Source organism: Rutidosis leptorrhynchoides, chromosome 9 (genome assembly GCF_046630445.1).
Source record: "Rutidosis leptorrhynchoides isolate AG116_Rl617_1_P2 chromosome 9, CSIRO_AGI_Rlap_v1, whole genome shotgun sequence".
Taxonomy (NCBI): Eukaryota; Viridiplantae; Streptophyta; class Magnoliopsida; order Asterales; family Asteraceae; genus Rutidosis; species Rutidosis leptorrhynchoides.
In genome coordinates, this window is record NC_092341.1 from 147,430,777 (window position 1) to 147,452,656 (window position 21,880).

A 21,880-nucleotide genomic window follows, 5' to 3' on the forward strand; every position below is an offset into this window, starting at 1 on the left:
ACGATACTCATCTAGAGTAGTGATGGTAGTAACACTAAAAAGTAGATAGTAAGAAACACCAGTGGGAAACCGATAGTAAGTTGAAACGGTGGCAATTAACAATCCGGGAGACAGAGTTCCCGAACAAGTGTGACTAATGAAGTCGTCGTCATCCATACGTGTATGAATCATGAATTTACGTGTGTTACCAAAAAGTGGCGGAATACAAGTTCGTATGATGAAGGTTGGGTACCATTAAAAAGTTTGCCTAAGAATGATTCAAGTATAATGCACAAGTAGTCAAGTAAGTGCTATCTATAGCAAATGTATGTCAGAATGCAATTGCTAACTATCCGGTTGTAGTCTAGACTCACTAATGCGTCCTAACGACTCTGTTAGACATACTAATACACGTCCTAGTTCCCTACAACCAACGCTCTGATACCATCTGTAGCGACCCGACCAAAACCGTTATTGACGGCGTCGTTAACTTAGGTCCCGTTGCGTGGTCGTAGTCCCTATATGAGACTCGTTTGACCAAAATTATGTCGCGTTCATTTGAAAGGTACAAAGTTTAGTTTAACAAACGGATCGACAATAAGTTTAAGTTTACAAAGTTATAAGTATGAATGAAATAACTTGCGACATAATTAGTTTGAAACCACAGTTGCTATAAATAGCGTAAGTAGACAAAAGTTTGAATCCAAAAATGCTATCCCTAGCGTATGCATGCATGGTAGACTCCAATCAAATAACCAAAGAGTGCGGAAGCGTGTAACAAATAGCCATGTGAAAACCTGAGAAAACATAGAAGAATCTGTCAACGCAAAAACGTTGGTGAAATCATAGGTTTGAGTAAGTGAGTAAAAGTAAAGTAAGTCGAACCACAAGATTTGCAAAGTTGAAATAATAGTAGTACATTCTAAAAGTTAATATTCACGAGCACCCAATTATCAAAGCTTAACGTTCCGTCCGTTGAATACCCCATCAATTAGTGCTAGAACAACACTGTTCCCGAAAATATATTTCATTCGTAAACGGTAGCGAACCGTTTGAATGAGGGTTTGTCAAACCCATATGGCCATATAACATAAGTTCTCGCTTACACCATCTGATGTAACTAATGATAATCGGATTGAGGATTTTCGTTCTAAACTCGTATGTAGAATGTTTGTTTTCCCGTTCTTGTGTTCACTTAGTTCAAAAGAATCGTTTATGTTTTCTCATCCCAAAAGTAAGTTCAAAAGAGTAAAAAGTGGGACTATGATCTCACCTCGAGTGCACGAGTATAAAGGTACTTCAACAAGTAAACGTGTGCATGAAAGTTGCTTAGCCTTGACCCAAACGAGATGAAGTTGGTATCAAATTGTAGAGGATGAAGAGAGGATTCCAAATATGTAATTTGTTTTGAAGTTTGCTTCCCGATCCGAATTTAGATGATGATTTATGTTTGTGTTCTTGAGAGAAAAAAGAAAGAAAGAAAGAAGAAGAAATGGATGAATGAGGGGTGGAGGTGGTGAGTGGTTGACTAGTCAACTACTAGCCACCTCTTTGGTCAAGTGGCGGAACTAGTCCCTCAAGTTTCAGAGCGGGTGCGGGAATTAACCAAACGAATATTTTTAAAACGCAAGTTAACGAGAGATGTTATAATTAAATGACGGAATTATTGTGAACGTTAGTCAACGGAAACTACGAATTTAAATAACGAAAGGTATTATTTAAAAGAAAAAGACGGTGTTAAAAATAAATTTAACGGAAAAAGGCGGGATGTTACATATAACTCACCAACATTTTTGTTGACATTTAAGCATGTTTATTCTCAGGTGATTATTAAGAGCCTCCGCTGTTGCATATTGAATTAAGGACAAGATTTGGAGTCCATGTTTGTAATATATTGTTTAAAAACTGCATTCGAGAACTTATTTTGTTGTAACGTATTATTATTGTAAACCATTATGTAATGGTCGTGTGTAAGCGTTATATTTTAGATTATCATTACCTGATAATCTAAGTTATGTCTTTTAAACGTTTGTCGATAAAATAAAGGTTATGGTTTGTTTAAAAACGAATGCAGTCTTTGAAAAACGTCTCATATAGAGGTCAAAACTTCGCAACGAAATCAATTAATATGAAATGTTTATAATCGATATGAACGGGTCATTTCACTTACTTACATGTATTGACCTTTTCAGCTACATTTCTGACTATTATGCCATTATTATTGTTTAGAATGTAAAAAAATTGATATATACATAAACATAAAATTACCAATATTCAACAAATATTAAAAAAATATAATCTCTTACATGAGACTAATAGCATAGTAACCCAAACTCCTCAAACGAATACACCACTATAGACCCAAATATCAGTAATGACAAAATACCGTAGCAACGGAAACGACTTATAAAAACCAAACGGGGTAATCAACTATTCAGTAGCCACTAAGAACATTGAAAAAAAAAAGACGAAATTGAAGGCAAATACCTTTTTGATTCGGCAATAAGATGCAAAAAACTTTATCAAATTCCAATAAAGTATCTAAGTTTCAGTACTTATGCAAACCCACCAAATTTTTTGTATGTCTTAAACACCGAATCTTAACACTATTTCAAAACTCTGCAAATTTTTAATGCAATATTAGTAGAAATCAATAACTGAATAATCAATACAATATTTGTAGAAATCAAGAACAAATAAGCTTATTCCTATTCTTAATACAATCATATACATTTTTAAAAGTATGAGATTTACCTAAAACCTCCCAAAAAAAAAATTACAGCATATACTTTAGCAGTCAGTTGCTCCTCTAAACTGAACAAACTTAAATAGTATCAAAAACAACAAACAAATCTTTTAAACTTCAATCTTGAAAGTTATGCTCCAAGCAACATGAGACAAAAAATATATCTGCTTGTAACTTACGTGATGCATTTGAGTTGTTGCCTAATATAGAACTCTAAATTGAAACGACAACTTGATCATCGTTTGACCCATTGGAAGCTGTTTCTTGCTTTCACCCTGCCAGGTTTCCTCCTTTCAACAATTCTCGATTCTGTTGTCAAAACACCTGCTACCAAACAGCACAAATCACATGTCAAGAAATTTTTTTACGTATCATCATCACCATTCATACAAACAATTATTACTCGAAACTTAATGTTATTGTATTATAATAACAACGACAAAATAACTTTACTATACTCTTTAATTTTAGATGAAGTCATAACAGAAAAAGATATCGTTGAGATGAATTCAATTTGTAATACATAATACATGTGTGGAAAAAAAAACCTTGATTAATGAAATCGTATTTGAAATAAGATGGGTGTGTTTGAGATGAAATCGTTTTACATGGTTTACGAGATATATTTAGGTTGAGATGAAATTGTATTCAAATTGTAACACGAATACTGATAAGATAACTTAGAAACTTAATTTTCGAAACCTGTTCTCATAAGTTGAATTGTATTCCTTGCAATATGATTTATCGATTGTTCTTGCCACTCCGATTTACCTTCAAGCGAAAAACACCCAAACGGGAAAACTTTCACCGGAAAACTTCAACCGGAAAACTCCCAAACCATAAACGATCGAAGAGGCAAAAGAATTTCACGGGCCGGAACGTCGGAACGTATTATACATCGCAGAATTAAATGTTGATTAATTTGGATGAGTTTTTTTTTAAAAACCCTAAATTTAACGATCCCAAGCATAATTGGTGTATTTGGATGGACACGTGTAATTTTTAAGTAATTAGGATTATTTAATCTACTTTTAATTAGAAAATTAGGAGGATTAAGAAAGGATTAAGGGTGGGAAACGTGGCTGAAAACCTTACGGATTTATACATATGTATGATATACATATTACTTAAAGATACATTTGTACAAATACATACACAAAAATATATATATATATATATATATATATATATATACATATTTATATACATATTTGTATATGTATACATACATATATACACACACACACACACACACACATACATATATATATATATATATATATATATATATATATATATATATGATGCGCCCGAATGCGTCCTTTTTTTCTCCTCGAAATGGATGAATGGATGGATGGTGGATTGTGGGGGTAAACTAGACGGTCTCCTGGGTTTTACTCACGATGGTCGGTCTCGGTTGCGTCTCTCTGGTCGTTTGAAGAGCTGGGCCTTTTAGCTTTTTAGAGAGCAAGACCTGTCATATGAGTACATCAGAGGTATTAATATTTATAAGAGCTGGACATGGGCTTGTACTCAAAGTTATCTAATGAGTAGATAGCGTAAGTATAACCTAGGGTCGTCACACGACTCAACAGTCTGGATGAGAAATTCAAGGTTCCTTTATTTAGATTTAAGTTAATGTCGTATTATATTTTTGTGAGTACTTTTCTGGTTTTATGATTATAATATAGATATTGAATATTTTTGTGTTGCGTTTTTCTATTTTATAACCTAGCTACTTAATATATATATATATATATATATATATATATATATATATATATATATATATATATATATATATATATATATATATATATATATATATATATATATATATTGTGATAACCCGGAAAATTTCGACTAATTTAAACCAATTCTCTATACGATTTATTATTTTGACACGTTAAACAAAGTCTGTTAGATTGAGTCACAAAATTTTAGAACTGTTTCATATATACAATTACCTTTGATTACTCTCGACGATTCATGAACAATTATATGTATGTATATATATATATATATATATATATATATATATATATATATATATATATATATATATATATATATATATATATATATATATATATATATATATATATATATATATATATGTACAAGTAAAAATGACTTTCCTACAGTAAAACCCTATTTGCTACAGTAAAAATTACTTTGCTACAGTAAAACACTATTTGCTACAGTGAAACTGTATTTTGCTACAGTACTACAGTGAAAACGACTTTGCTACAGTGATTTGTTACAGTAAAACACTATTTGCTACAGTAAAATACTATTTGCTACAGTAAAACTATTTGATGTCGACGAACTAGCAAACAAAAACAGAAAAGGCGGCCATGCGATCGCATGGCAAAAACACTGAAAACTCATGAGATCGCATGAGCTACAGTAAATCGAAAAGTACTATAAAAGGTCCGTTTTGCTCGACGAATATTTCATAAATTTTCTTCTGTAATTTATTTTTATTTATATTATAATTATAATTTTAAATTTAAGTTTAATAATAATAAGGTATATACGAGAGTGTTTTAATTCGGGTTTCAAACCGCTTTAAGCTAAGGAAGTATTGGGTATTGTTCGAGGTATTGTTCTTGAATCCAAGGCCAACCATACAGTCGTCTACCATCATTACGTCTACGCAATTTACCTACAATATTGAATCGCAATATTGAACTGTGAGTTATAGTCTCCCTTTTTAAATGCTTTAAATATTTTTGGGCTGAGAATACATGCAATTTATTTTAAACGCAATATGACACAAGTACATACTAAATTCTACACTGAGTTAAACCGAAAATCCCTTAGCTTTGCTAACTAGTAGCTGCCAGTACATAGAATATGAACTGGTGGGCGCGAATAATTGTATATGGATCTATAGGGCTTGACATCCCCGTCCGAGCTAGAGCGCTAGCCTTTTAACGGACGTATGTTATTTGAGTTTAAGACACGTTTGGTTTGCGTGTATTAAAACGAATGGGGTAATTATCACTATAGCGTTAAGTTTAGTTACCAGGGTGCTCTGTTACGTAGAATCTATTGATAAACTTTTGATGAAATCTTGTGGTCTATCTTTATATATGTTTATGACTCGAGCAATTAAACCTATAACTCACCAACATTCGTGTTGACTTTTTAGCATGTTTTATTCTCAGGTCCTTAGAATGCTTCCGCTGTGATGTGCTTGTTGCCTGCATGGAGTCTCTCATGCTTTGTACAAAGTTTATTGCATTCAAAATAAAACTGCGTTGTGTAATAAATAATTGGACTGTGATGTCAACCTGTAAATTAACGACTTATGTATTTCGGGGTTTTGCTTATACCTAAGCACTCGCCCACATGTTTATAACTTTCTATGTTTAGAAAGTCACTTATTTTAATGAATGCAATATTTTATCAAAACGTATCATATAGAGGTCAAAACCTCACTGTGGAATCAATGATTAACGTGTCGCGTCAATAGCGATTTTGACGGGTCGTTACAGTTGGTATCCGAGCTTGAGGTTATAGGGAACCAGAAATTACATTAGTGTGTTTAACTGGTAATTGTTAGGATGCATTAGTGAGTCTGGACTATGACCATATTTGTTTTTACTGATTTTTGCTTATCATTTGGTCAAAAACATTATATGTAATATATTTATATGCTAACGTAATTGTTGTTTCAATTATGTGATAGATGAGTTCTTCTAATCCTATCATTTTGTACGACTCGGAATCGGACACTGAATCTATTCTATCCACAACTGAAAAGGGCGTTCCAATACCTATTAAAGAAGAAATTGTGTTAGCCGGGGAATCTCAACTCCCGGTAAACCCAGAGGAGGTTCCAGCTCCACCCAACTCTAGTTTTTCGGAGCCACAGTATCGTTGGCATGGCCCCATGATCCCTGGAGTAAACGAGGATCGTCCATTTCTAAACAAATATGGACATTGGTCCAGATATACCACCGACGGGCGGGTTGTGCGATTACGCCTGGCAGATTTCGGTTCATGACCACCGTTACATATTCTCGCAGTTCGTCATCATATTCTCCTACACATGACTCAGACAGTTCATCATCAGACGAGATCAGTAAGGAGGAGGATTTCGCTAATGAAATAAAAGAGATCACTAAGGAGAAATTCCAACTTGCTATAGATAATAAAAATAACCACAATAATAAAAAGTCCTTAATTATTAAAAAGGAACAGGACCATTCGATCCGTAACCACCCTTATTGTATTAAACAAACTGAGGCAACGGGTACCTCAAAACCCCAACCAAAAATAAAATACACTGCCAGAATGTCTGTCGGACCATGTGCACACAAACAATTGGCAGAGAGAACCAAATGGGAAGAAGTTTCTGATAGTTCTGAATAAACGACCTCGCAACCATAAATCTTCCATGCGCTATCCTATTGCTTATGTGTGCTACTCTATCTTGTTATGTAGAATAATCGTATGTAAAATATCGGTATTGTATGGTATTGTATTATTTTGGTTTATTAATAATAAATGCATGGAATGATTATTTGTATTATTAATACTTATTATTATTATTACATAATAACGTTGTAACTCGCTATAATTTTTCATAGTGAAATATTATTAGGATTTTAGTAGTTAATTCCTTGTACTAGCTATTATGTATGAACTTAATGGGTAGGTAATACCCTAAAAATAATTATAAAATGCTAATAAGAAGAAAAGGCTTTTATAATAATCGGTTCATATTATTAATATGCTACGATTAACTATTGACAACTCATTTTACCTATAATATTCTATATGATTAAATTATATCTGTTGTGTTTATTGAAGAAACATGTCTCAAATGTCGGATGCTGAGTTTGAGCAACTAGTCGAGAAACGTGTGAATGAAAGAATTGCTGCAGCCGAGGCAGCAAAAGCAACAGCCGAAGCAGCAGCCAAAGCAGCAGCCGTAAACACAAACTCACGAAACGGATGCTCATACAAAACTTTTCAAGGATGCAAACCACAGACGTTTAGTGGAACCGAGGGACCAGTCGGTCTAACCCGATGGTTTGAAAAGATGGAGTCCGTTTTCAAAATCAGTAATTGTGCGAACGGAGACAAGTCAAAATATGCTTCGTGCACGTTGCAAGACGGTGCACTTACTTGGTGGAACAATTATGCTAAAGCAGAAGGAATAGATACGGCATATGATATCTCTTGGGAAGAACTGAAAAAGATGCTAATCGAGAAGTACTGTCCTCGAAACGAGATCAGAAAAATGGAATCTGAGTTACGCAATCTGAAGGTTATCGGCGCGAATCTCAATAACTATGAAAAGCGTTTCATGGAACTAGCCTTGTTGTGTCCCGAATTGGTGCCAAACGAGAAACGAAAGATAGAAATGTATATTGACGGTTTATCGATCAATATCAAAGGAAATGTTACATCGTCCAAATCGAATACGATGCAGGAAGCCATGACAATGGCACACCAACTCATGGACCAGATCACAGAGAGTTCGATTAAGGCACCAATTACCGAAGTCAAGACAACTGAAGGAAAGAGGAAATAGGAAGACTATAAGGGCAAAAGTACTCACCTGAAGAAACAAGAAACTTTTAAAGGTAAACAAGATGGGGCAACTGCAAGTCCAAACTATAAGGGACCTCATCCGTTCTGCAAAAGATGTTACACACATCATGCAGGCTATTGCCAAGTGGTCTGTGATAAGTGCAACAAGAAAGGACATGTGGCGAAAGATTGTTATGCCACCGTTTCTGAAGTAAAGACAAAATCGACCGATGTCAAGAAATGTTATGGATGCGGGAAGTCTGGTCACTTTATAAATCAATGCCCTGAAAAGGAGAAGAACAAAGAACCCGCACGTGGGAGGGCATTTAATGTTAGTGCCAGTAAAGCACGTGAGGATCCTAATCTTGTCACGGGTACGTTTACCGTTAATAATCAACTAGCTTCTATTATGTTTGATACGGGTGCTGATAGAAGTTATATGTGTAAAGACTTTAGTTTTAAACTAAAATGTGCATCATTACCTCTAGATGATAAATATACTATTGAATTAGCTAATGGTAAACTGATAAAAGCTGATAAAATTTGCCATGGTTGCGAAATGAATATCGCTGGTGAAACCTTCAAAATTGATTTGATACCCGTAGAATTAGGAAGTTTTGATGTAATCGTTGGCATGGACTGGATGTCCAAAACAAGAGCGGAAGTTGTTTGCGCTGAGAAAGCAATCCACATCCCTCGTAAGGATGAAACGTCATTAATGATTTATGGGGAGAAGAACAACTCAAAACTGAACTTTATCAGCTGTATGAAGGCCCAGAAACTTATAAGAAAAGGTTGTTATGCTATTCTGGCACACGTAAAGAAGATCGATACTGAAGAAAGAACCATTGATGACATGCCGGTTGTAAGAGAATATCCCAGAGTATTTCCAGAAGAATTACCAGGGCTACCTCCACACAGATGTGTAGAATTCTAGATTGATCTCATACCAGGAGCTGCACCTGTAGCCCGATCTCCATATAGACTTTCACCTTTAGAAATGCAAGAATTACAAGACCAGTTGCAAGAATTATCGGACCGTGGATTTATTCATCCTAGTTTTTCACCTTGGGGTGCTCCTATTCTGTTCGTCAAGAAGAAGGATGGATCTATGAGAATGTGCATAGATTACCGAGAATTAAATAAATTAACGATCAAGAATCGGTACCCATTACCGAGGATTGATGATTTGTTTGATCAATTGCAAAGATCAAGTGTTTATTCTAAGATTGATCTACGCTCCGGATATCATCAGCTGAGAGTGAAGGAAGAAGATGTTCCTAAAACCGCGTTCAGAACCCGTTACGGTCACTATGAATTTTTAGTCATGCCTTTTGGATTGACTAATGCTCCAGCAGTATTCATGGATCTAATGAATCGCATCTGTAGACCGTATTTAGACAAATTTGTCATTGTTTTTATCGACGACATATTGATTTACTCGAAGAACAAGGAAGAACATGAGCAACACTTAAGACTGGTACTAGAGATACTCAAGAAAGAAGAATTGTACGCAAAATTTTCGAAGTGTGATTTCTGGTTACAAGAAGTACAATTTTTGGGCCATGTTGTCAGTAAACATGGAATTAAAGTTGACCCCGCCAAGATCGAAGCCATTAGTAAATGGGAAACACCGAAGACTCCAACACAAATCCGTCGATTCTTAGGTCTTGCTGGTTACTACCGAAGATTCATTCAAGATTTCTCTAGAATCGCCAAACCCATAACTGCATTGACTCAAAATGGAAAGAAGTATGATTGGTCCACGGAACAGGAATCCTCATTCCAGTTATTAAAGAAGAAGTTAACGTCTGCACCCATTTTGTCATTACCAGAAGGAAATGATGATTTCGTGATCTATTATGACACTTCGCGCCAAGGTTTAGGATGTGTATTAATGCAACGCACAAAATTTATCGCATATGCCTCACGACAATTAAAAATTCATGAAAAGAACTATACGACACACGATTTGGAACTTGGAGCAGTAGTTTTTGCACTCAAAATATGGAGACACTATCTATATGGCACCAAGTGTACAGTGTACACCGACCATAAGAGTCTTCAGCATATTTTTGATCAAAAACAACTCAATATGAGGCAACGTCGCTGGGTAGAGTTGTTAAACGATTACGATTGTGAAATCCGTTACCACCCCGGAAAAGCTAATGTTGTAGCTGATGCCCTAAGTCGAAAAGAAAGAGTAAAACCTCTTAGGGTCCGAGCTTTGAATATTACAATTCGTACTGATCTCACAAAGCAAATTCAAGCAGCACAGTTAGAAGCTTTAAAAGAAGAAAATGAAAAAGGTGAAATGAGCAAAGGGTTAGAAAAACAACTTGAAGTAAAAGCCGATGGAACCCTGTATTTTGCTGGTAGGATATGGGTACCAAGACATGGTAACCTAAGGCAACTAGTACTAGATGAAGCACACAAAACGAGGTACTCAATTCACCCAGGAAATGGGAAAATGTACCACGATCTCAAGAAGTTCTATTGGTGGCCTAATATGAAGACAGAAATTGCTACTTCTGTAAGCAAATGTTTGACGTGTGCAAAGGTTAAAGCTGAGCACCAAAAGCCGTCAGGATTACTGCAACAACCAGAAATTCCGCAGTGGAAATGGGAAAGAATAACCATGGATTTCATTACGAAATTGCCAAGGACTGCAAGTAGTCATGATACTATTTGGGTGATAGTTGATCGTCTAACTAAATCAGCTCACTTCCTACCAATAAAGGAGACAGACAGTATGGAGAAATTAGCACGCCTATATTTGAAGGAAGTAGTTTCCAGGCATGGTGTACCCATCTCCATCATATCTGATCGCGACACCCGATTCACATCACGTTTTTGGCAATCATTACAAAAAGCATTGGGAACTCGATTAGATATGAGCACCGCTTATCACCCACATACAGATGGTCAAAGTGAAAGAACAATACAAACATTGAAAGACATGTTACGGGCATGCATGATTGACTTTGGAACCAGTTGGGATCGACACTTACCGTTGGCAGAATTTTCATACAATAACAGCTATCATACGAGCATCAACGCAGCGCCATTTGAAGCACTTTACGGTAGAAAGTGCAGATCTCCTATATGTTGGAGTGAAGTAGGAGAAAGACAACTTACTGGACCAGAAATTATTCACGAAACCACCGAAAAGATCATTCAAATACAACAGCGATTGAAAACGGCCATGAGTCGCCAAAAGAGTTATGCTGATGTAAGAAGAAAACCGCTAGAATTTCAAGTGGGCGACAAAGTCATGTTGAAAGTGTCACCCTGGAAAGGCGTTGTACGATTCGGTAAATGAGGAAAGCTAAGTCCTAGGTACGTAGGACCCTTTGAAATCACCGAAAGAATTGGAATAGTTGATTATCGATTAAAGCTACCGCAAGAACTTAGTAGTGTTCACAACACATTTCACGTGTCAAATTTGAAGAAATGTTTAGCTAAAGAGGATGTCGTAATTCCTCTTGACGAAATACGAATCAATGATAAACTCCATTTTATCGAAGAACCTGTTGAAATCATGGACCGTGAGGTCAAACAATTAAAACAAAGCAAAATACCGATAGTTAGGGTTCGTTGGAACGCTAGACGAGGACCCGAGTTTACTTGGGAACGTGAAGATCAAATGAAGCAAAAGTATCCACATTTGTTCACTGATATCGCTCATGAAACAGGTACTACTCAAAATTTCGGGACGAAATTTTCTTTAACGGGGAGGTACTGTGATGACCCGGAAAATTTCGACTAATTTAAACCAATTCTCTATACGATTTATTATTTTGACACGTTAAACAAAGTCTGTTAGATTGAGTCTCAAAATTTTAGAACTGTTTCATATATACAATTACCTTTGATTACTCTCGACGATTCATGAACAATTATATGTATGTATGTATGTATATATATATATATATATATATATATATATATATATATATATATATACAAGTAAAAATGACTTTCCTACAGTGAAACTGTATTTTGCTACAGTACTACAGTGAAAACGCCTTTGCTACAGTGATTTGCTACAGTAAACACTATTTGCTACAGTAAAAAACTATTGTTACAGTAAAAACTATTTGCTACAGTACTATTTGATGTCGACGAACTAGCAAACAAAAACAGAAAAGGCGGCCATGCGATCGCATGACAAAAACACTGAAAACTCATGCGATCGCATGAGCTACAGTAAATCGAAAAGTACTATAAAAGGTCCGTTTTGCTCGACGAATATTTCATAAATTTTCTTCTGTAATTTATTTTTATTTATATTATAATTATAATTTTAAATTTAAGTTTAATAATAATAAGGTATATACGAGAGTGTTTTAATTCAGGTTTCAAACCGCTTTAAGCTAAGGAAGTATTGGGTACTGTTCGGGGAATTGTTCTTGAATCCAAGGCCAACCATACAGTCGTCTACCATCATTACGTCTACGCAATTTACCTACAATATTGAATCGCAATATTGAACTGTGAGTTATAGTCTCCCTTTTTAAATGCTCTAAATATTTTTGGGCTGAGAATACATGCAATTTATTTTAAACGCAATATGACACAAGTACATACTAAATTCTACACTGAGTTAAACCGAAAATCCCTTAGCTTTGGTAACTAGTAGCTGCCAGTACATAGGATATGGACTGGTGGGCGCGAATAATTGTATATGGATCCATAGGGCTTGACATCCCCGTACGAGCTAGAGCGCTAGCCTTTTAACGGATGTATGTTATTTGAGTTTAAGACACGTTGGTTTACGTGTATTAAAACGAATGGGGTAATTATCACTATAGCGTTAAGTTTAGTTACCAGGGTGCTCTGTTACGTAGAATCTATTGATAAACTTTTGATGAAATCTTGTGGTCTATCTTTATATATGTTTATGACTCGAGCAATTAAACCTATAACTCACCAACATTCGTGTTGACTTTTTAGCATGTTTTATTCTCAGGTCCTTAGAATGCTTCCGCTGTGATGTGCTTGTTGCCTGCATGGAGTCTCTCATGCTTTGTACAAAGTTTATTGCATTCAAAATAAAACTGCGTTGTGTAATAAATAATTGGACTGTGATGTCAACCTGTAAATTAAAGACTTATGTATTTCGGGGTTTTGCTTATACCTAAGCACTCGCCCACATGTTTATAACTTTCTATGTTTAGAAAGTCACTTATTTTAATGAATGCAATATTTTATCAAAACGTATCATATAGAGGTCAAAACCTCACTGTGGAATCAATGATTAACGTGCCGCGTCAATAGCAATTTTGACGGGTCGTTACATATATAGAGAGAGAGAGGCAAGGATAGGTGTATCTTTTAAACTTTTATAGTGTATATCTTTTATTAGTTTAATATTGATACTATCGGAGATGATTTCTATTTATTAAAACATGTTGTGAACTTAAAGCTCTCCTTGATTGGTCCGGTTCCAATTAAGGATGTCACTGGTATCTTTAAGCCAAGGGTGATTCTGACTGTAGAGTAACTTACCTGTCCCCGCCATCGCACCCTTATAGAGTACATATGCGGCCTTTACTCAGGCTATCCGAATAAGATAGAGCCCCGTTTAATTACTGTTTTTCTTAACAACAATGTTTTAGTAATTGTTTTAGAAAACATACGAACTATTTAAATATACTTAACGCCTTTTTAGTATAAAGTTCTGACGGTGGAAGAAAATTAAGTGCAATGTCTTGAGCTGTTTTTGTATATATGTACACAACTAAAAAAAAACCTCCTTTAAAATCAAACAGTTTGTCTCAACCATTACGGCTAGCCATGTCTTTCCGTAATTATATAAATATAATTACCTCAATCTCACCCGAGATATTAACCAAGATGTTAACGAGTTTAATAAGAATTTTTTCGTTTTAAGTTTGAGTAAACCGTTAACCACACAAACAGTTGAGAAGGGGAATCGTGAACCAGAATTTTATTTAATTAACGTTAAGTGTCTAAAATATTTTTTGATAGTTTCGTTAAGTTTGTAGTTCTTACTTTAAAAGATATGTTAATGATTTTATTATTTAATAGATATATATATGTAATATTCCGTAGTGAATATTACAGGATAGTGTTTATAAATATTACGATAGCAATATATATTAATAATTATTATAACAACACACATAACAATTATATAATTATAAATTCAGATTATCGCCATATAAAATAAACGTAGTAATAGAATAGATTACAAGTGATTATAGATGATCCTTGCAATGCTTGATATCACCGTGATTCACTTATGTATTATTCATAGGCAAATATTACATAAGACCCAGCTCCAAATCATGCTCTAAATGGTATAGACTGCTGCTTAGGAGCTTACAAGACTCACACTAATTTATACTAAACTAGCCTAAGCTTGCAGAATTGTGTTGTGAGAGAGATAGAAGGTTAAAAACTCATAATGAGAGTAAGAGCTATGAGTTTTCCGAATGAAGAAACTGAACGTCTGAAATTCTCTATTTATAGTAGAATTGAGACGCCAGTTTTGATCCTGGGTCGCCAGTTGCTTAACCACGGGTTTCCAGTTTCAAGTCACCTTTTCCTTTCCTTGGGCAGTACCTCTCAACAAGATTGTTCCCTTTGGATCTGGGTTCATGATGCCCTTTTTATTGATTTTGACGATTGGATCTCTCTATGAATGAAAAGGGGTGCTTCGAATCGGGAGTAACCACTGGGGCTAGGGAAAAAATCGAGGGGAAAGATAAAAGCCAAGAGAGATGCCTACATCAACCAATTAGTTAACCGGGTCGCCAGTTTTCTTAACTGGGTTTGTCCGTTTTGTTAACTGGGTCGCTAGTTCCTTAAATGGGTTGCCAGTTTTGGAATTTAGGTCTCCATTTTACAAATCTGGGTCACCATTTTCCATTTCTGAGTCGCCAATTTTCATTTTCGAGTCGCCAGTTTAAAAGCCTGAGTCGCCAGTTATCAAAACGGGTCGCAGTTGTTGTAACTGGGTTTCCGTTTTGGTAATTAGGTCGCCAGTTTCACTAACTGGGTCGCCAAGTTGTGTAACTGGTTGGCCAGTTGTGCATTTGTGCTCCGTGATTGTCGTATACGGATTCCTCGTCGTTTAAGCACCGGTATAAGTTTTGGCTTAAATTTCAACAAATGCACTTTCTTGGGGTTCCTTAGACTTATATTAGTCACACACAAATTCTTGAATCACCTATGGATGTTCCTTGTTGTTGTATTTGAAGTATTGTGAATTTAGGGTTTTGTGTGTGTTTTCAGTGTGTGTAAGTCTTGAAACCTCTTAATCTTTGTATATGAATTAGAGGTGCTTATAGGTTCTTGATAGATCGTATATATGTCTTGAATAAGTGTTGGCATCTCTGGTTAGTGATCTTGAGCTCTTGTGTTGGTCTTCTAGGTCGGTTCTCTGAAATTAGGGTTAAAATACCCTAATTTAGGCTCTTTTTACAGCTTTTCCGCAAAGTGAGCTTTTAAGGTCCTGTTTAGCAAAACTTATTCGATTAGTACATTTAATGAACTATTTTGCTTGAAAACATGTAGAATATGACTAAATATCGTTAGTAAAAACATGATTTTTTACGCGATATCAATATACATATACATATACATATACGTATATACATATACATATGTATATATATATATATATATATATATATATATATATATATATATATATATATATATATATATATATATCTATACACATATACACACACACACACACACACACACATATATATATATATATATATATATATATATATATATATATATATAAATTTATATCTATACACATACACACACACACACATATATATATATATATATATATATATATATATATATATATATATATATATATATATATATATATATATATATATATATATATATATAATGCATTTAAATCGTGATACATCAACCATTTTTTATTACGGAAAAATTCGAGAACTTTTATATACTAAACATATATTAAGTGTGTATAAACTTTATTTATGCAATTATTTTCGAAAATTAGTATGCTCAAGAAATAAGTCGAATCGGATAATTAAGGTCGTTACATCGGGAAACTCAAGAACGCCCTCGATAAGATCGTAACCAGAGACCTAAAAAGAAATCCTGACACCTGAAAACTTAAGAGCACTTGCTGCAAAAACGGACATACTAAAAACATCTGCCACATAAATTTCCACCTATGAACGTTCCAGAAACTACCGTCAAGACGAACCCCTTTTATAAAAGTAACGTAAGAGTTGCAGAAGTTATTATAAGGAAATGGTTACATATCTTAATTATAGTAGTTTATTAAATGAAGGACAAAGCAGCTACTTTATTACGAGTAATCGATTATGGTTTCATTCCTTTTAAAAAATCAACGTACGGTAATCGATTTGGTTTCGTTCGGTTTAAGAAAATAGATGACCCTGAACGCTTTGCCAGACTTCTTTCGACAATTTGGATTGAGAATTTTAGACTTTTGGTTTCTGTTGCCAAATTTCAAAGACAGCCGAAGCAAGTGGCAAAACAAGTGAGACAAACTTTTGTTCATGTGGTTGACAAAGGGACAACATATAACAAGTCCAATGGTGCTCACAAAATCAACAATGAAGCATCATATGCTTCAGTCGTTAAAGGAGTTTCTGCTCAATATCAAGACAAGTCTTTGAATCAAATAACTTCATTAACAGTGGAAGAGAATGATTTATTCCAATCAATTAATTCGTTGGACGTCCTTTTGGTCAAATTTAAGGAAGTTGAATGTATGAAGAATATTAAACGAATTTTAATTGATGAAAGTTTCCACAATTTTGAGGTTCATCATATTGGGGGCCCATGGTTGTGGATTAACCTTAACAGTGCAGATTCATGTAATGCTTTCAAAACAAATTCCCCTTTATGTAATCTGTTTTCAGAAGTCAAACATGTTACGGATAATTTTGTTGTCGATGAAAGAATGATATGGATTGAGATATCTGGGTTACCTACTTGCGCGTGGAAATCAACTACAATAAGAAAGTAGCCAATATTTTTGGCGATTTCAAATTCTTTGAGAATGATAATTTCAATCCATTAGGTGTTGGGAAGATATGTACTATTTCGACAAGTTCCAAACAGTCAATTTCTGGAAAAGCTATTGTTAAAATAAGGGGAGATGATTATGAAGTTTGTGTACATGAAGTTGAAACATGGACAGTTAAAATTCATGATGTTTTTGATGATGATGATGATGATGATGATGATAAGAAGATATATGAAGAGGAATTGGAGGATGAAGGTTATAGGTCAACAGAGGAAGAAATTGAAATGATAACTGGAAATGTACATAATGAAGATCATGCAGTAATGGGGGATAACATGATAAGGCTAGTTAGTTAGTTGTATATATCTAGTCCTAGTTTATCTCATGTATATCTTATGTAGAGTTTATCTCTAATTTGTATCTTGTACCTATATATGTATATTTAACTTCAATGAGAATATAAGGAAAACCTTTTCTCCTCTATATGGTATCAAGAGCATTACCCTAATTTTTTTTTTTTTTTTTTTTTTACAGCCGCATCTGTCATCTATTCTCTTCTTCACCACGCACACTATGTCATCTCATACAATTTCTAACGATGCAGATCCTAAATCTCCAATCATCGTTGTAACCCTAACCAACATCATCAAACTCACCTCTCTAAGCTACACTTCCTGAAAACTTCAAATTCAGGCAACCCTAGATGGTTATGGACTCTTCAAGTTTCTTGATGGTTCATTCCCTGCTCCACCGCAAGCTGTTGCATCTGATAACACCACCACCCCTAACCCCGCATATCTGACATGGGTTCGCCAAGATAGGCTCCTTTTTGGAGCTCTTATTGGCACCTTAGACCAGAATGTGGTGCCGTTGGTTTCATTGACAACCACCACAAAAGATTTATGGGATACCATTGCAAGCACTTTTGCGAGCTCTTCGCGTGGGCATATCAAGCAGCTGAAGTCACGGCTTAAATCACTAACCAAAGGGCCTCAATCAATAACAAAATTTATGAATTCTGTAAAATCTTGCACTGACCACTTAGCCTTACTTGGATCAACTGTTCCACAAGAGGACATCACTGACCGTGTCCTTGAAGGGTTAGACGAATCATATCAAGGTTTCATTGACGCTGTTAATGCACGAGATACTGCGATCACCTTCACTGAGTTGCACGAGAAGCTGATAAATCATGAACTTACCATCAAAAGTCAACCACTTATCACCACATTACCTGCCACCGCAAACCCGACCTTTACTCGCCCTTCTCAGCGTCCATTTACACCATCCACTCGATCATCTAGCAACACAAATTTGCATACCAAACAGTCGGCATCTTTCACAGGATCCCGTCCCTTTCTAGGCAAGTGTCAATGGTGTAACACCAAAGGGCACTCATTGAAAAAATGTACAGTCTTTGCTGAATCTTATCCGGAGATCAGACCACCCACTTATCGTATCAACTCTCCTCAAGCGCATGCTGCGACCATGGCATCTCCTGCAAATTCCACGCAATGGTTACTTGACTCTGGGGCTTCGCATCACATCACTCAAGACTTAGCAAATCTGTCCCTGCACATTCCTTATAATGGTACTGATGAAATTGTAATTGGTGATGGTAAGGGACTTCCTATAACACATATAGGTTCAACTTCCATCTCTACTTTTACCAAATCTCTTAAACTATCTAATGTACTGTTTTTTCCAAAAATTCGTCGCAATATTCTTTCGATTTATCGTTTATGTAAAGACAACCACTTACTAATTGCCTTTACTTCTGATGCTTACATTGTGAAGGACTGTTGCACCGGGACAACTCTGCTCACAGGCCCAACTAGCCACAACATCTATCAACTTTCATCATCCATTGCTTCCTTATGCGCATATTCCAGTATTCGGGCTTCGGCAAGCAAATGGCACCACCGCCTGGGTCATCCTTCTTCAGCTATTTTTAGATCTATTGTTTCTTCTTTTCATCTAGATGTGTCTAATAATGTGTCTTTTGATTGTAATGTGTGTCATTGTAATAAAAGTCACAAACTTTAGTTTCATAATAATACTTTATTTTCTAGTGAACCACTTGATCTTCTTTATACTGACTTATGGACATCGCCAGTTTATTCCTTTGATGGATATAAATATTATGTCATTTTTGTTGATCACTTCACCCGATACACTTGGTTCTATCCTCTAAAGCTAAAGTCAGATACCAAACTTGTATTAACTCGGTTTAAGGCTTTAGTGGAAAAACACTTTAATCGATCAATAAAAACTCTATATTCTGATAACGGGGGCGAATACAAAGCTCTCGCTAATTTTTTGTCTATTAACGGGGTCTCGCATCTTACCTCACCCCCACATACTCCCGAACACAATGGGCTAGCAGAGCGAAAACATCGTCATATTGTCGAAACCAGACTCTCACTTCTGTTTCATGCTCACCTATTAATCAAGTTTTGGTCCCTAGCTTTCACTACAGCTTCCTATCTCATTAATCGACTCCCGACTCCCATCATATCAAACCTATCACCTTACCACAAACTCTTTAACACTCCACCAAAGTACCTCAAGCTACGTAGTTTTGGTTGCTTGTGTTATCCGTGGCTTCGCCCCTACACCACTCACAAGCTTGACTTTCAATCTACTCCTTGTGTCTTTGTTGGCTACTCTTCCACACAAAGTGCATATCATTGTCTTGATCCCGTTACACATAAGATTTACACGTCTCGCCATGTTCGCTTTATAGAAGATGACTTTCCATATCCAAGGTAATCTTCCACTACTTTAGCAACTGCCTATCCACACCCTGATCATTGGTGCAATGTTGATGTGCCAATACTCCATACCTCCAATAACCCAGCAACACCCCCTACTAATCCTACTGTTACAACACCTACATCGCCACCTTCCACCACCACTCAACCTGATCCAACCACTCAACCTGATCCAACCATGCAACCTGATGAGATATCTACAACGCAACCCACTGTACCACCTTCTTCACACCCTCAATCCTCTTCTACTATTACCACAAGGTATAGAAATAATATCTTTAAACCAAATCCAAAATTCGAAAATCCTACTACTCTCCACACTAAACAGACTGAGCCAACTACGGTCATTCAAGCACTAGCGGATCCATTGTGGAAAGAAGCTATGCTCGCTGAGTTAAAATCACTTCACGCACTTGACACTTGGGAACTTGTCCCTCCTGATTCGACATATAATATTGTTAAGTGCAAATGGGTTTTTCGCATCAAATACAACCCAGATGGATCCATTGAATGCTATCGAGCACGGTTGGTTGCCAAAGGTTTTCAACAACGACCCGGTGTAGACTACACTGAAACATGTAGCCCGGTTGTAAAACCTGCAACTATTCGTACACTTCTTGGACTTGCAGTCACTCATATCTGGCCCTTGCGACAACTAGACATAAACAATGCATTTCTAAATGGTACCCTTAATGAAAAAGTTTATATGGCTCAACCACCCGGCTTCCTGGACTCCACGTTTCCCAATAATGTTTGCAAACTCCGGAAAGCTATTTATGGTCTAAAACAGGCTCCACGAGCTTGGTATAACGAGCTAACTATTTTCTTTTAGGGTCATGGATTCAAGCGATCCCTATCTGATGCCTCTTTGTTTATCAATTTAAAAGATAGTGCTCCTATTTATCTTATTGTTTATGTCGACGATATTGTGCTCACAAGTCCTAATGCTCGTGCACTAGAAGACTTTATCAAAAGCTTGTGCACCAAGTTTGCGCTCAAAGATATTGGTAACTTATCTTATTTTTTGGGAGTTGAAGTTTCTCCATCACCTGATGGCTTATTTCTGTGCCAGCGAAAAAATATTACTGATTTGTTAGAACGTACAAACATGTTATATGCCAAATCCATCACTACTCCCATGGCTGCAAACTGTGTTTTAACTCTACAATATGGTACTTTAATAGACAATCCTACTAAATATAGAGCACTTGTGGGAAGCCTTCAATACCTCACTTTCACAAGACCTGATGTTGCCTTTGTGGTTAATCAGTTGTCACAGTTTATGCACTCACCTAAAACCGAACATTGGGCTGCGCTAAAGCGTCTTTTATGCTATATGGCTGGTACTATAGATCGTGAGATTACATTTTATCGTGACTCGCCACTTACACTTCATGCATTTTCTGATGCCGATTGGGGTGGTAATAAGGATGACTACACCTCTACCATGGGTCACATTGTCTTTCTCGGACGTAATCCTATTTGTTGGACATCTAAGAAACAAAGGTTTGTATCTCAATCTTCTACCGAAGAGGAATACAAGGCTGTTGCAGCTGCTTCTTCTGAGATTTTATGGCTATGTAATATATTGCGGGAAATGGGTGTTACTCCTACTCGTCCGGTTATATATTGTGACAATTTGGGCGCAACGCTGTTAAGTGCAAATCCTGTCTTCCACTCACGAATGAAGCATCTAGCACTTGCTTATCACTTCATTCGCGAACAGGTGCAGCAAGGTACATTACGTGTTGTACGTGTTTCCTCAAATGACCAGCTAGCTGATTCACTCACCAAGTCATTTCC